This window comes from Panthera tigris, chromosome D2 (assembly GCF_018350195.1).
Source record: "Panthera tigris isolate Pti1 chromosome D2, P.tigris_Pti1_mat1.1, whole genome shotgun sequence".
NCBI lineage: Eukaryota > Metazoa > Chordata > Mammalia > Carnivora > Felidae > Panthera > Panthera tigris.
In genome coordinates, this window is record NC_056670.1 from 17,674,503 (window position 1) to 17,685,909 (window position 11,407).

Here is an 11,407-nt window from a genome sequence, read left to right on the forward strand (position 1 = left end):
TAAATTGATACCAAAAAAAAAAAAAAAAAAAAGCATCTAGTTTCATACTTGAGAGCTGCCTCCCCGCGATAGAATATAGAAGGAGTGAACAAAAGAAGGAAGAAGGAGATGTGGTTTCTATTATTTCAATAGATTAGAAAGAACAGAACAGTTGTATTCATTTTTTAGGTAGAAATTTAAGATCTGGAGTGGTGGGATTGTGGGATTTTTTTTTATTATTATTATTAGTGAGGCATGTTGGAGTCATTAATGCCATACGTAGTCTATTGTGGCTTTTTAAAGTGTGTCCCCTCATCAATGCTTATCAGTGCTTATCAATAGAAGTACAGTGTCCAAAGTGGGACAAATGCTGTTTTAGTTCCTGTCCCCGTCAAGCCGTGAGTCTAGTCCTGCCCACCATCCTACAAGAAGAGACTTTGACCAGTGAGGGGGTCCCGGAGGCTGTTAGGACAGTGGGTCCACATAGAAACCAAATGGTAAGAGGGGCGGTTGGGAAAACAGGGCGATTAGCTTGGTTGGTGAAGCACTGACTCAGGAGGGAACGTGACATTTGTCTCTGGACTGCCTAGTCCCCTTCTCCATGTGGTGCACGTCACCAGGCTTCCGCTCAGTGGGGAAAGCAATTTCCAATGCGTACAGCTGCCCAACATTGGGACAGGACACCCCAGAAAGCAGGGAACGCTCTGTCAGTTCCCGGATGTCTCCAGCCAGGGGCAGCTCTCAACACAGGAAGGTCCCGGAGGGCATCCTGTGGGCAGGAGGTGGCCTTAACTCCGGGCTGTGGGCTGGAGCGGGACACCCCTGCTGGCAGCTGTCATCTTAACTGAGGAGGAGTGGAAAATAGCCATGAATCGAAGCCCTGACTCCTGGGCTCCTGGGGAGAGGTGATTTGGGATGAAGAAGGAACAAAATTACAAAGACGACTGCCTCTCTCCAGAGGATGCCGGCAGCCAGCTCCCAGCCGCTCACCTTCTTCCTCTTCCTCAGGTGGGGGGTCCCCACTGACCCCAAGTTCAAGGGCACCAGCCATCAGCAACAGGGAAATCCCTGCCAAAGAATCTGGGAAGATTGCCGTTTTATTTGAAAATGCCTTTGCACCATTCCATTATTTTGCTTTTCCTTACAGTTTTCAGTTAAGAATCTTTAGGAGGGGGCGGCCTGGGTGGCTCCGTCAGCTAAGCAGCAGACTTCGGCTCAGGTCATAATCTCGCGGTCTGTGGGTTCGAGCCCCGTGTCCTGCTCTTTTGCTAACAGCTCAGAGCCTGGAGCCTGCTTCGGATTCTGGGTCTCCCTCTCTCTCTGCCCTTCCCCCACTCATGCTCCGTCTCTCAAATAATAAACATTAAAGTTTTAAAAAAAGAATCTTTAGGAGGAAATTTGTAATCTCGTGAACTGCACATATGTAGCCCTCAGGGGACATCACACAACTACGTCCCCATCCCTTTTGTGAAGATAAAGCCTACCCTTTTGTCAAGACTTTGATTTCACCCTAAGACATGCTTGCAATACATTTTTACAAATTTTGTATGCCATGAGCTAATTTCTGAGTTCTAAAATGTGAAGTATGGCATATACATACATACATGTGCATATATATATATATATATATATATACAGTGTAATTCAGACTTCTCATGTGATTTTTCTTCAGTTTGTCTACAGTCAGCAACTTTGAAATACAATCAAATATATTGCATTTGCGGGGCGCCTGGGTGGCTCAGTGGGTGGAGCGTCCGACTTCGGCTCAGGTCATGATCTCACAGTCCGTAAGTTCGAGCCCCGCGTCGGGCTCTGTGCTGACAGCTCGGAGCCTGGAGCCTGCTTCAGATTCTGCGCCTCCCTCTCCGCCCCTCCCCTGCTCATGCTCTGTCTCTGTCTCGAAAATAAATAAAAACATTCAAAAAAAAAAAAACTTTTTAAATACATTGCATTTGCTTCTCTCTGGTGGTTTCTTCTGGGGGAGGGAGGGTATGATGAAGGAAATTCGTGAAAAGCATCATGGGATCTGTTGCCAGACTAGTAGAAGAGGTTGGGCAAAGCCTGGTGAGCCCACCCTAGGGACGCTCCCAAAGGAAAAGAGTGTTGGCAGATAAGGGGGCCCCGGGGGCCGCAGGCATGTCTGGACATCTGAGCCTTCTCAACTCTGCTGCTAATCCTGGGGAAAGTCAGAGGGGTTCCCGTGGGGGCCTCCTCAGGCTCCCCTCCCATTGTTCATGTTGGGGGTGGGGGGGCAAGTGGGAACAAAGGGTCTCTACCCATCAGAGGCCGGATTGTGCAGCCTGCCACTTGTCAGCTGCTGCCATCACCACAGCCTGTCATTCTCCTCCCCCTTTCCAGAAGGTTCTAGAATTGGACGCATGAAACGGGGGTGAAGTTTCTCAGAAGTTAGGTCCTTGTGAATGAGGGAAAATGGGAGGTGGTAGGCGTGGGGGCAGCAACAAAACACAGGGGCCGTGACTTTGGCTTTGGTGGCGATATCCTACAAGGCCACAAGATGGGGCTCGTCGTGAACACAGAAAATATTTATGAGGGACGAAATGTCAGATCCCAGTTTCCAGTCTTCTTTTGACACATCACAGAAGAATGGAAAGATTTGGAGAAGCGTGTGCTTGTGAACTTAAAATCCGAATTAAAACATCCTCACCGCACGCACTTGGCAACGTCTTAATTTTTGAGAGAGAGGGAGAGAGAGCGGGAGCGGGAGAGGGGCAGAGAGAAGGGGGGACAGAGGATCTGAAGCAGGTTCGTGCCGACGGCAGAGAGCCCAGTGAGGGGCTCAAACTCAAACCTTGAGATCATGACCTGAGCCAAAGTCAGACGCTTAACTGCCTGCCACCCAGGCGCCCTGCTCGCCAAACGTTTTTGTAAGTGATGAATTTGTCTTTACTTCATGATGTCTTGTTGACCCCTGATGTGATTATTTTCTAACCTCCACCATCTTTGTATCCCTCCCTCCATTTTTCCTTTCTACATCTCTCTGCCTCTGACTCCTCTCTCTTCCCCTCTCCATTTTCTCCACCCTCTTCTACCCTCCCCTTCTCCCCTCTCCCTGCCCCTTCCTTCCCTCCTCCCTTTTCCTCACATAACTTTGGTGAGCCCTGAAGTCGTTCCCTGATTGTCCTCTCTGAGCACAGGGGACATTGTGGGATATTCCTGCTCTATCTGGGTTCTTCCTTTCTGTTCTCTCGTATCCTGGTTTTCAAGTCTCACTGCCCCACAGGGACTCTTACCTCCTCTCAAGTAGGGGTGGGGGGGACGTGACCCTCTGTACCAAAGACATGAGGGCAAGACACCCCAGAAAGAAGACATCCAACAAGGTGGGGCGCCTGGGTGGCTCAGTAGTTGAGTATCCGACTTCAGCTCAGGTCATGATGTCACGGCTCATGAGTTCGAGCCCCGTGTCGGGCTCTGTGCTGACCGCTCGGAGCCTGAAGCCTGCTTCAGATTCTGTGTTTCCCTCTCTCTCTTCCCCTCCCCCACTCACATTCTGTCTCTCTCAAGAATAAATAAACATTTAAAAAAAAAAAAAAGACTTCAACAAGGAGACAGAAGACCCTTTATAGCCGGGAATGGATGACAAAATTTATTTTACTGATACTAGGGTCCCAGCCTTCCCTGCCGTCTCTTGGGGCTCATGGGACTACTCAGAAAAGCTAACAGCTGCTTTCTGGTTTGAGAGAGAGGAAAGCTGAAGGAAAGCGGAATAAAAGCCATTCATTGAAGAAACTTTTATTGAACTCTTCTAATCTACTAGCTACTGGGGGCGAACAAGAACGCTCTCTTCCGTCATGGGTTGCCAAACAGTGGGAGACACACACACACACACACACACACACACACACACACAAATACCTCGTGACCAGAATAATAATAGTATGTTAAAAAAATAATCAAGGAATGGGGTACCTGGGTGGTTCCGTTGGTTAAGCATCTGATTCTTTTTTCTTTTTAAGTTTATTCATTTTGAGGGGGGGGGGGAGAGGGAGGGGCAGAGAGAGCGAGAGAGAGAATCCCAAGCAGGCTCCAAGCTGTCAGCACAGAGCCCAAGGCAGGGCTCAGACGCATGAAATGTGAGACCTTTGGCTCATGACCTGAGCCAAAGTCAAGACACTTGACCGACTGAGCCACCCAGGTGCCCCAAGCATCTGACTCTTGATTTCAGCTCAGGTCGTGATCTCATGGTTCGTGGGTTCGAGCTCCATATCGGGCTCCGTGCTGATAGTGCAGTGCCTGCTTAGAATTGTCTCTCTCTCTCCCTCTGCCCCTCCCCACCCTCAAACTATATTAGCTTTTCTTTTAAATTAAGAAACAATGACTATATTTTCTCACCCACAAATGGGGATACATTGGCTGAACCGTGTTCTGTCACTGGGGTAGCATATTTTTATAGGATTTATTACAGGAGATCTATACGGGCCAGAGAGATGTCAGGTGTGAATATGACTTCACAAAACGAATCGTGCTTGTTTCATGGAGTAAAACTGGGTGACACTGGTTCATCTTGGGCCGAAGGCTCTGGGATTTGCCATGGGGAGAGTCTTGGACTAATAGGTACAAGCCCAACAACTGTGCGCCGGTTTAATCACCCTGACGCCACAGGGCAAGAGAACGTGAGATCCGTCCATGTTAAAACTTACGCTTAGAGAAGAAATATTCAATCTGGAGGGAGAAACCTGCTCCTGAAGGAGTCAAAGTTGATTGAACACGGACGCTCTGCACCAGGCACACCCTGATTAGGGGACAGTGGCCGACTCAGCCTCCCTGTCCCCCTCCCCACCCTCTCCCAAGTCCCAGGAACTAGAAAAACATGGGGTAAGACTTGTCATCAAGACTCCCTCACCCGGTTGCCCCCGCCCTTAGCCACCTGACCTTGGACACCTTGTGGTAGCAGTCACTTTTTGGTCACATTCACCATCCAACCGGGGAAAAAGTCTAGAGACCATGAGTAATAAACCCCCCAGTCGACACCCATGACCTGCAAGTATATTCATGGAGATAACGGGATGGAATATTTAAAAATCCAGAAGGATTGTTGCCCACGATTGGAGTTCTGGAAGAATGAAATGGAGGCGGCTTTGTCTGATGTCAACAGTGTTAGAATGAGAAAAAGAGGAATATTTAACAACCTGGTCTGACCTTGATTCCATCACCTTCCAGACCCAATTTTTGGTCTGCCGCCCGTCCCTCGCCCCGCGCTCCCCCCACTGCCCTCCCGAAATTTGTCCTCCTTTGAGATGACGCCTTTCCCATGTCTGTCCAGCAGAGGGCAGCAAAGTACACCTTATGAGCCTCAACGAAGGTGAAACGTACAGAGCCTTCGTTCAACAAGTATGTTCCGAGTTTGGGGTCCAGGGATTATTCTAGGCACTGTGGATACACAATAAATAGGACACACAAAGTCTCCACTGGTCCAGAGAAAGGAGAGAGACAATACACAAGTCATCAAGACCATAAACCATGATGCCATGGGGCCAGGAACGGGGAAAGTCCTTGCTGCTGAATTCGGCATTCATTCAACCAGCAAATGTGTACTGGGTGCTGATTAGGCACCAGGCACTGGTAGAGACGCCTGACAAATCTCTGCCCTCCTGGGGCTTACGTTCTAGCAGTTGGGAGAGGACGCAGGAGCCTTTTTAAAAGATGTCAGGTATGTGGAAGAAGAAGAAATAGGTTTTGCAGGATGCTGGGGTATGAGGCAGAGGGAGGGTCAGGTTAGGTTCAGAGGCTCAGATCAGAGAAAGTTCCAGGGAGGAAGTCAGTCGAGCAGCATCAGGGACCCACTGCGGCTTACGCTCAGGCTTGCTGTGCTGGGATCATGTGGGGATGCCCGGCCCACCCCAGGCCAAGTGGGGGACCACTGGTCTAGAGCAAGCGGTGCCTGGGGCAGAGCAGGGCTGCAGGGCTGTGCAGGGCTGTCGTGGGGAGAGGAGGGGCTATGGTTAGAGAGGCCCCAAGAGGCCCAGCGGGACAAAGACAGTTGACTCCAGTGCTGCGGGAAAACCAAGAACATGAGCACAGACAAGCAAGGAGCAGTGAGGGGGGAGGAGGGGGGAGGGGGGGGTTACCTGGCCTCAGGGATAAGGACAGGAAATGGTTACTAGACTAGGGGAGGGACGGGGAGGAGAGACGCGGAGGGAGAGGAAAGGGTGGGGTGGGAGCAGCCTAAAGCCCATCATGCAGTGGGGCCAGGGGAATAATTAGCCCCATATCTTTCTTCCTGCCCCTCAGGTCCTGCCATGCCCCCAGGGGGCCAAATCTGGGCAGAGGACTGAGAGGCTCCCCCAACCAGGGGGAGGGCGGGGAGCGGCTCCGCAGAGGGGTGTGCAGCCCCCGGGACCGCGCCGGGGGTGAGGGTGGGGGGAAGGTGGAAGGAAAACAGGGCTGCAGTGTGTATGGAGCCCAGCTCTGGAGGGGCTGGGATTCCAGGGCCTCCCCGGAGTACTGCCCGGAGGAGGCCGAAGGGCCCTGGCTTCTGATGTGAAAATGGGACCCTATCTGCTTCCGTTTGGGGGGCCGTCCCGAACAGCCAAGGGGAACGCAGAGTTGGTGGGTTGGACACGGGGCTCCGACGCGCCCGGAGGTTGCCAGAGGGCCACACAGGGTTTGCAGCGGGTCCCCTGGAGTCCCTGCGGCTCGGCCGCGCAGTACCTGCGCTTCACGGGAGAGGGCAGCCTGGAACAGCAGGAAGGTCCTCCCGGGCCAGCTGTGCTCAGAGCCCAGGAGGCCCAGAGTCCAAGTGACCAGAAAGGCGGGGACGACCCTGGTGCAGGGGAGGTGTGCGGGTCTCCCTAGGCCCCACTCCTCCCCCCAGAGCAGGGAGCCAGACAGACCCAAGGAATCCCTGCTGGTCCTGTTCCACCAACATGGCCTTGCCCGCTCCGTGGGGGTCCCAGGTATGTCACACGGTCAGCCTCTCCAGGGACAGGCTCTGCTCTTGTGGCTTCTGGGGTAAGAACACCTGCCTGGCTTCCTTCCCAAGGACCCGGTGACGACACTGGGGATGTGAACATCCGGGCACTGCCGTCCTCATTACCAGCACCACGGCCTCAGCCCGCTGAGTGACAAACCCAGGGCACACGGGAAGTCAGCACTGTCGCAGGCCACCTGCTCTCTGTCACCCAGTTCCTTGTACACAGGTGGGAGGTGGGTGCTGGTCCGAGGACAGTCCTGCAGCCCAGCCAGATGAGTCCTGCTTCTCACCTCACCAGGCCACCCGTGTCCGCGGGGGCTCCAGCTCTGTCTGGTCCACCTGTCCCCCCGCTGGCCAAGGAAAGCCTAGCAAATAAGACATTAAATCCCTAACAAACTTGCTATAATTGCACATGCAGATGGATGACGATAGAGAGATAGATAGAAAGCTGTTTTTGGGGGGCGCCTGGGGGACTCAGTCGGTTAAACGTACGACTTCGGCTCCGGTCCTGATCTCGCGATTTGCGTGTTCGGCCCCGTGTCGGGCTCTGTGCTGACAGCTCAGAGCCTGGAGCCTGGTTTGGATTCTGTGTCTCCCTCTGTCTCTCTCTCTGCCCCTCCCCGCTCCCCCCCCCCCCCGCGCCGTCTCCCTTTCCCCACCCCCCTCTCTCTCAAAAATACATAAACATTAAAAAAACAACGTACAGACCTTAATTTAAAAATACTTTATTGCTAAAAGTGCCGTCATCATCTGAGCTTTTGGCGAGTCGTAATCTTTTTTGCGAGGGGAGGGTCCCGCCTCGATGTTGTTGGCTGCTGACTGATCAGGGTGGTGGCTGTTGAAGGCCGGGTGGCTGTGGCCATTTCTTGAGACAACAACGAAGTTTGTCGCATCGATTGCCTCTTCTGTTCGAGGACGATTCCTCTGTGGCCCGCGATGCTGTTCGATAGCATTTTACCCCCAGTAGAACTTCTTGGAAAATCGGAGTGGATCCTCTCAAAACCTGCCGCTGCCTTCTCAACTAAGCTTATGTGATATTCTAAATCCCTTGTTGTCATTTCAACAGACTTCACAGCATCTTCACGTCCCTAAGAAGCGACGCCTCATCCGTTCAAGTCTGATCGTGAGAGGCAGCCCTTCAGTCCCGTCTTCGGGCTCCGCTTCTGAGTCCGGCTCTCTTGCTGTTTCCACATGCGCAGTGACTTCCTCCGCGGAAGTCTTGAACCTTCAGCCCGAAAAAAAAAAAAAACAAACAAACCCAAAAAACAACAACACCCAATATCTGCAAAGCGCAACAAGGCTAGATGTCATAAAACGAGGCATGCCCGTCGAAGGTGCATACGGCGGTCACGTTCACAGAATCAGAGGGGGCTGGCGGTCGCCGGGGGCCGGGGGAGCGGAATGGGAAGTTACTAATCAATGAGCATAGAGTCTCAGTTACGCAGAATGAACACGTGCTAGAGATATCCTGTATAACTTGGTGCCTAACGTACTGCGTTGACCTTTAAAAACCGGTTCGGGGGGTAGATCTTTTGTTGTGTCCTTACCACAAATAAAATAAAATCGAAAAAAAAAAAAAGAGTCATGAACCAAGAGGGGTGTAGCATGAGCGGCTGGAGGGGACCGTGGCTGGCAGCGAACGCCCCTTCCCGGCCATCAAGCCTGCGGGGACCCGGCGCAGGCTGGCGGGAGAGATCCTCAAGCGTTTTGAGCGAAACAGATCCTGTCTCCATCGCCCTGAAATGGATCCAGGCTTCTGGGGACCTTCCCAGGGAACCCTACACTGACCCGGAGGGCCGTCCGTTCCGTGGCGACCTGGGGGCCTGCGTGTCATCAGGGCCTGGGGTTGTCGTGGTCTGGGAGCGGCTGGATGCGGTGAAGCCCGAGTGACGCTTGGGGAGACCATCCCTGCGGACTCCAAGCCTGGGGCCGTCCGTGGGGCCTTTCGCATCCAAGGTGGCAGAAGCATCATCCGCGGTGGCAATTCCGTGGAGAGTGCGGAGAAGGAGACCGGCTTGTGGTTTCAGGCTGAGAAGCTGGGGGAGGAGGAGAGCCGGATCTCCGAGTGAACTAGATCTCCCGAGTGGCAAGAGGGCAGACCCCAATGCCTCGCCCACTCTGGTCCCTCTTCCTGGCATGGGCAGGGGCCAGGCTGTAGCAAATCCATTCGTTTTTGAGAAGTGCCTTAAATTTTTTTGTGTTTTTTTTTAACATTTAGTGTTGAGAGACAGAGACAGACAGAGCATGAGCAGGGGAGGGGCAGAGAGAGAGAGAGGGGGAGACACAGAATCCGAAGCAGGCTCCAGGCTCCGAGCTGTCAGCGCAGAGCCCGACGCGGGGCTCGAACCCACGAACTGCGACATCATGACCTGAGCCGAAGTCGGACGCTCCACCGACTGAGCCACCCAGGCGCCCCCTGAGAACTTCCTTATAATCCGGAGGGGGACGCGGAGCTCCCTGCACGGTATTATGCGCTACTCTCAGATTCAAATGTTTCGTCCGATAGAAAAGCAAATGAAGGAAAGACAGGAAGGAAAACGGAACCGTGAGCTGGTCCCATGGCGGCTGGACACGAAGCAGGCAGTTCGATTCTGCCTGGCTTGGTCAATGAATCAGCAAGGTGTCTCATCTGTGCACAGGTCAGGCGCCCGGTGTGGAGCCAAGACATCTGTTTCTGGACATCTTCGGTACGAGGATAAACAAACGGCAATCTTTCCAGAATGGGGGGTAGGTTGGGTAAATCTTTCTGTATAGCTGGTGGATTACTCTTTTTTCTTTAGTATCTATTTTGTTGAAGTGAAATCCGAGTTCACTAACATATAGTACAATAATGACCTCAGGAATGGAATGAAGTGACTCATCACTTAGAACACCCAGCGCGCATCCCAACGAGTGCCATCCGTCACGCCCCTTTGCCCCTTTAGCCCATCCCCCCCACCCGACACCCAGCCAGCAGCCTTCAGTTTGTTTTCTGTATTTAAGAGTCTCTTACGGTTTGTCTCCCTCTCTGGTTTTATATTATGTTTGCTTCCCTTCCCTTATGTTCATCTGTTTTGGCTCTTAAATTCTGCATGACTGAAATCGTATGGTATTTGTCTTTGCCGGACTTATTTCACTCAGCGTAATACACTCAAGTTCCATCCACACTGTTGCAAATGGCAAGATTTCATTCTTGTTGCTCGCCAAGTCCTACCCCATTGTGTACATATACACATCTTCTTTATCCGTCCGTCGATGGACATTTGGGCTCTTTCCATACTTTCGCTACTCTCGACAGCGCTGCTATAAACATTGGGGTGCCCGTGCCCCTTCGAATCAGCACTCCTGCATCCTTTGGATAAATACTGGGTAGTGCAATTGCTGGGTCATAGGGTGGTTCTATTTTAATTTTTATCTTTTTTAAAATGTTTATTTATTTTTGAGACAGAGAGAGAGAGAGAGAGAGACAGAGTGCGAGCCGGGGAGGGGCAGAGAGAGAGAGAAGGTGACGCAGAATCCGAAGCAGGCTCCAGGCTCCGAGCTGTCAGCACAGAGCCCGACGCGGGGCTCGAACCCACAAACCGTGAGAGCATGACCTGAGCCAAAGTCGGACGTTTAAACGCCTGATCCACCCGGGGGGCCCCAAACTATTTTTAATTCGTTGACGAACCTGGTCCACGTTAATCTTGCCAAGAACTGGCAGCAGAGATGGAGGGACCCCTCGGGGTCTCTCTCCATGATCTGATGATTGGCACTGAGTGCGTCGGAGTATCCTTTCTCTGCTCCTGCTGGCAGGGACCCGGGGGTGGGGGCTGCCGGCCCCATGTGATCTGGAAGCCTCGGCAAGTCCTCCTTTCCCACATCACTCATACCTCAGAAAATGCCTGCTTTGGTCTTCTGAGCATCTCCGATGTAAGATACCAAGCCCCCACCACTCCGAGGGTGATAGCTAAACCGTCTTCCATTAATGGTTTAATGTGAATTAGTTAATTGCTATCATTCATTTTAATTCATCTCAGCCGGTCTTTCCAGAAGAATCTTCCATAAATCAAGGAGGCGGGTTTTAACTATTGCCCGGATGCCAGCTTGCAAAGACCAGTGAGACCCAGGTCCCGGCCTCCCCAGCAGTCGAGGGGGGGGCGGGTGCAGACACAGTGAGCCACCGCAGACCCAGGGGACAGTTCCGCACAAAGCGCTGTGGAAACCTGAAAGAACATTCCAGAGAGCTGGAGCAGTTGAAAGCTAGGACTTCGGGGAAGCTGAGCAGAGCCCTGAAAATAGAGCACATTCCAGGGAAGGGCCCAGCAATGAATGGGCCGGAAGTGGTTGGGAAAGGGTCCAGGAGGTTGATTGAGACGTGGTGATGACAAGTCAGGGCAGGAACACGTTTTCCTTTGTTTTGTTTTGTTTGTTTGTTTTGCTACAGGGCAGGCGTAGAGGCTCCAACTGTAAAGAAATCATTGCTCTGTGAACGTATATGCGATTTTTCTTTTTCTGGGAGGAAGGTCCACAGAATTC

At 52.3% G+C, this 11,407-nt stretch overlaps 1 pseudogene; it reads left to right on the forward strand.

Annotated features, from left to right (window-relative positions):
- The first annotated feature begins 940 nt into the window (after positions 1 to 940).
- Positions 941 to 8,979, forward strand: LOC102967134 (annotated as a pseudogene).
- Positions 8,980 to 11,407: the final 2,428 nt, after the last annotated feature.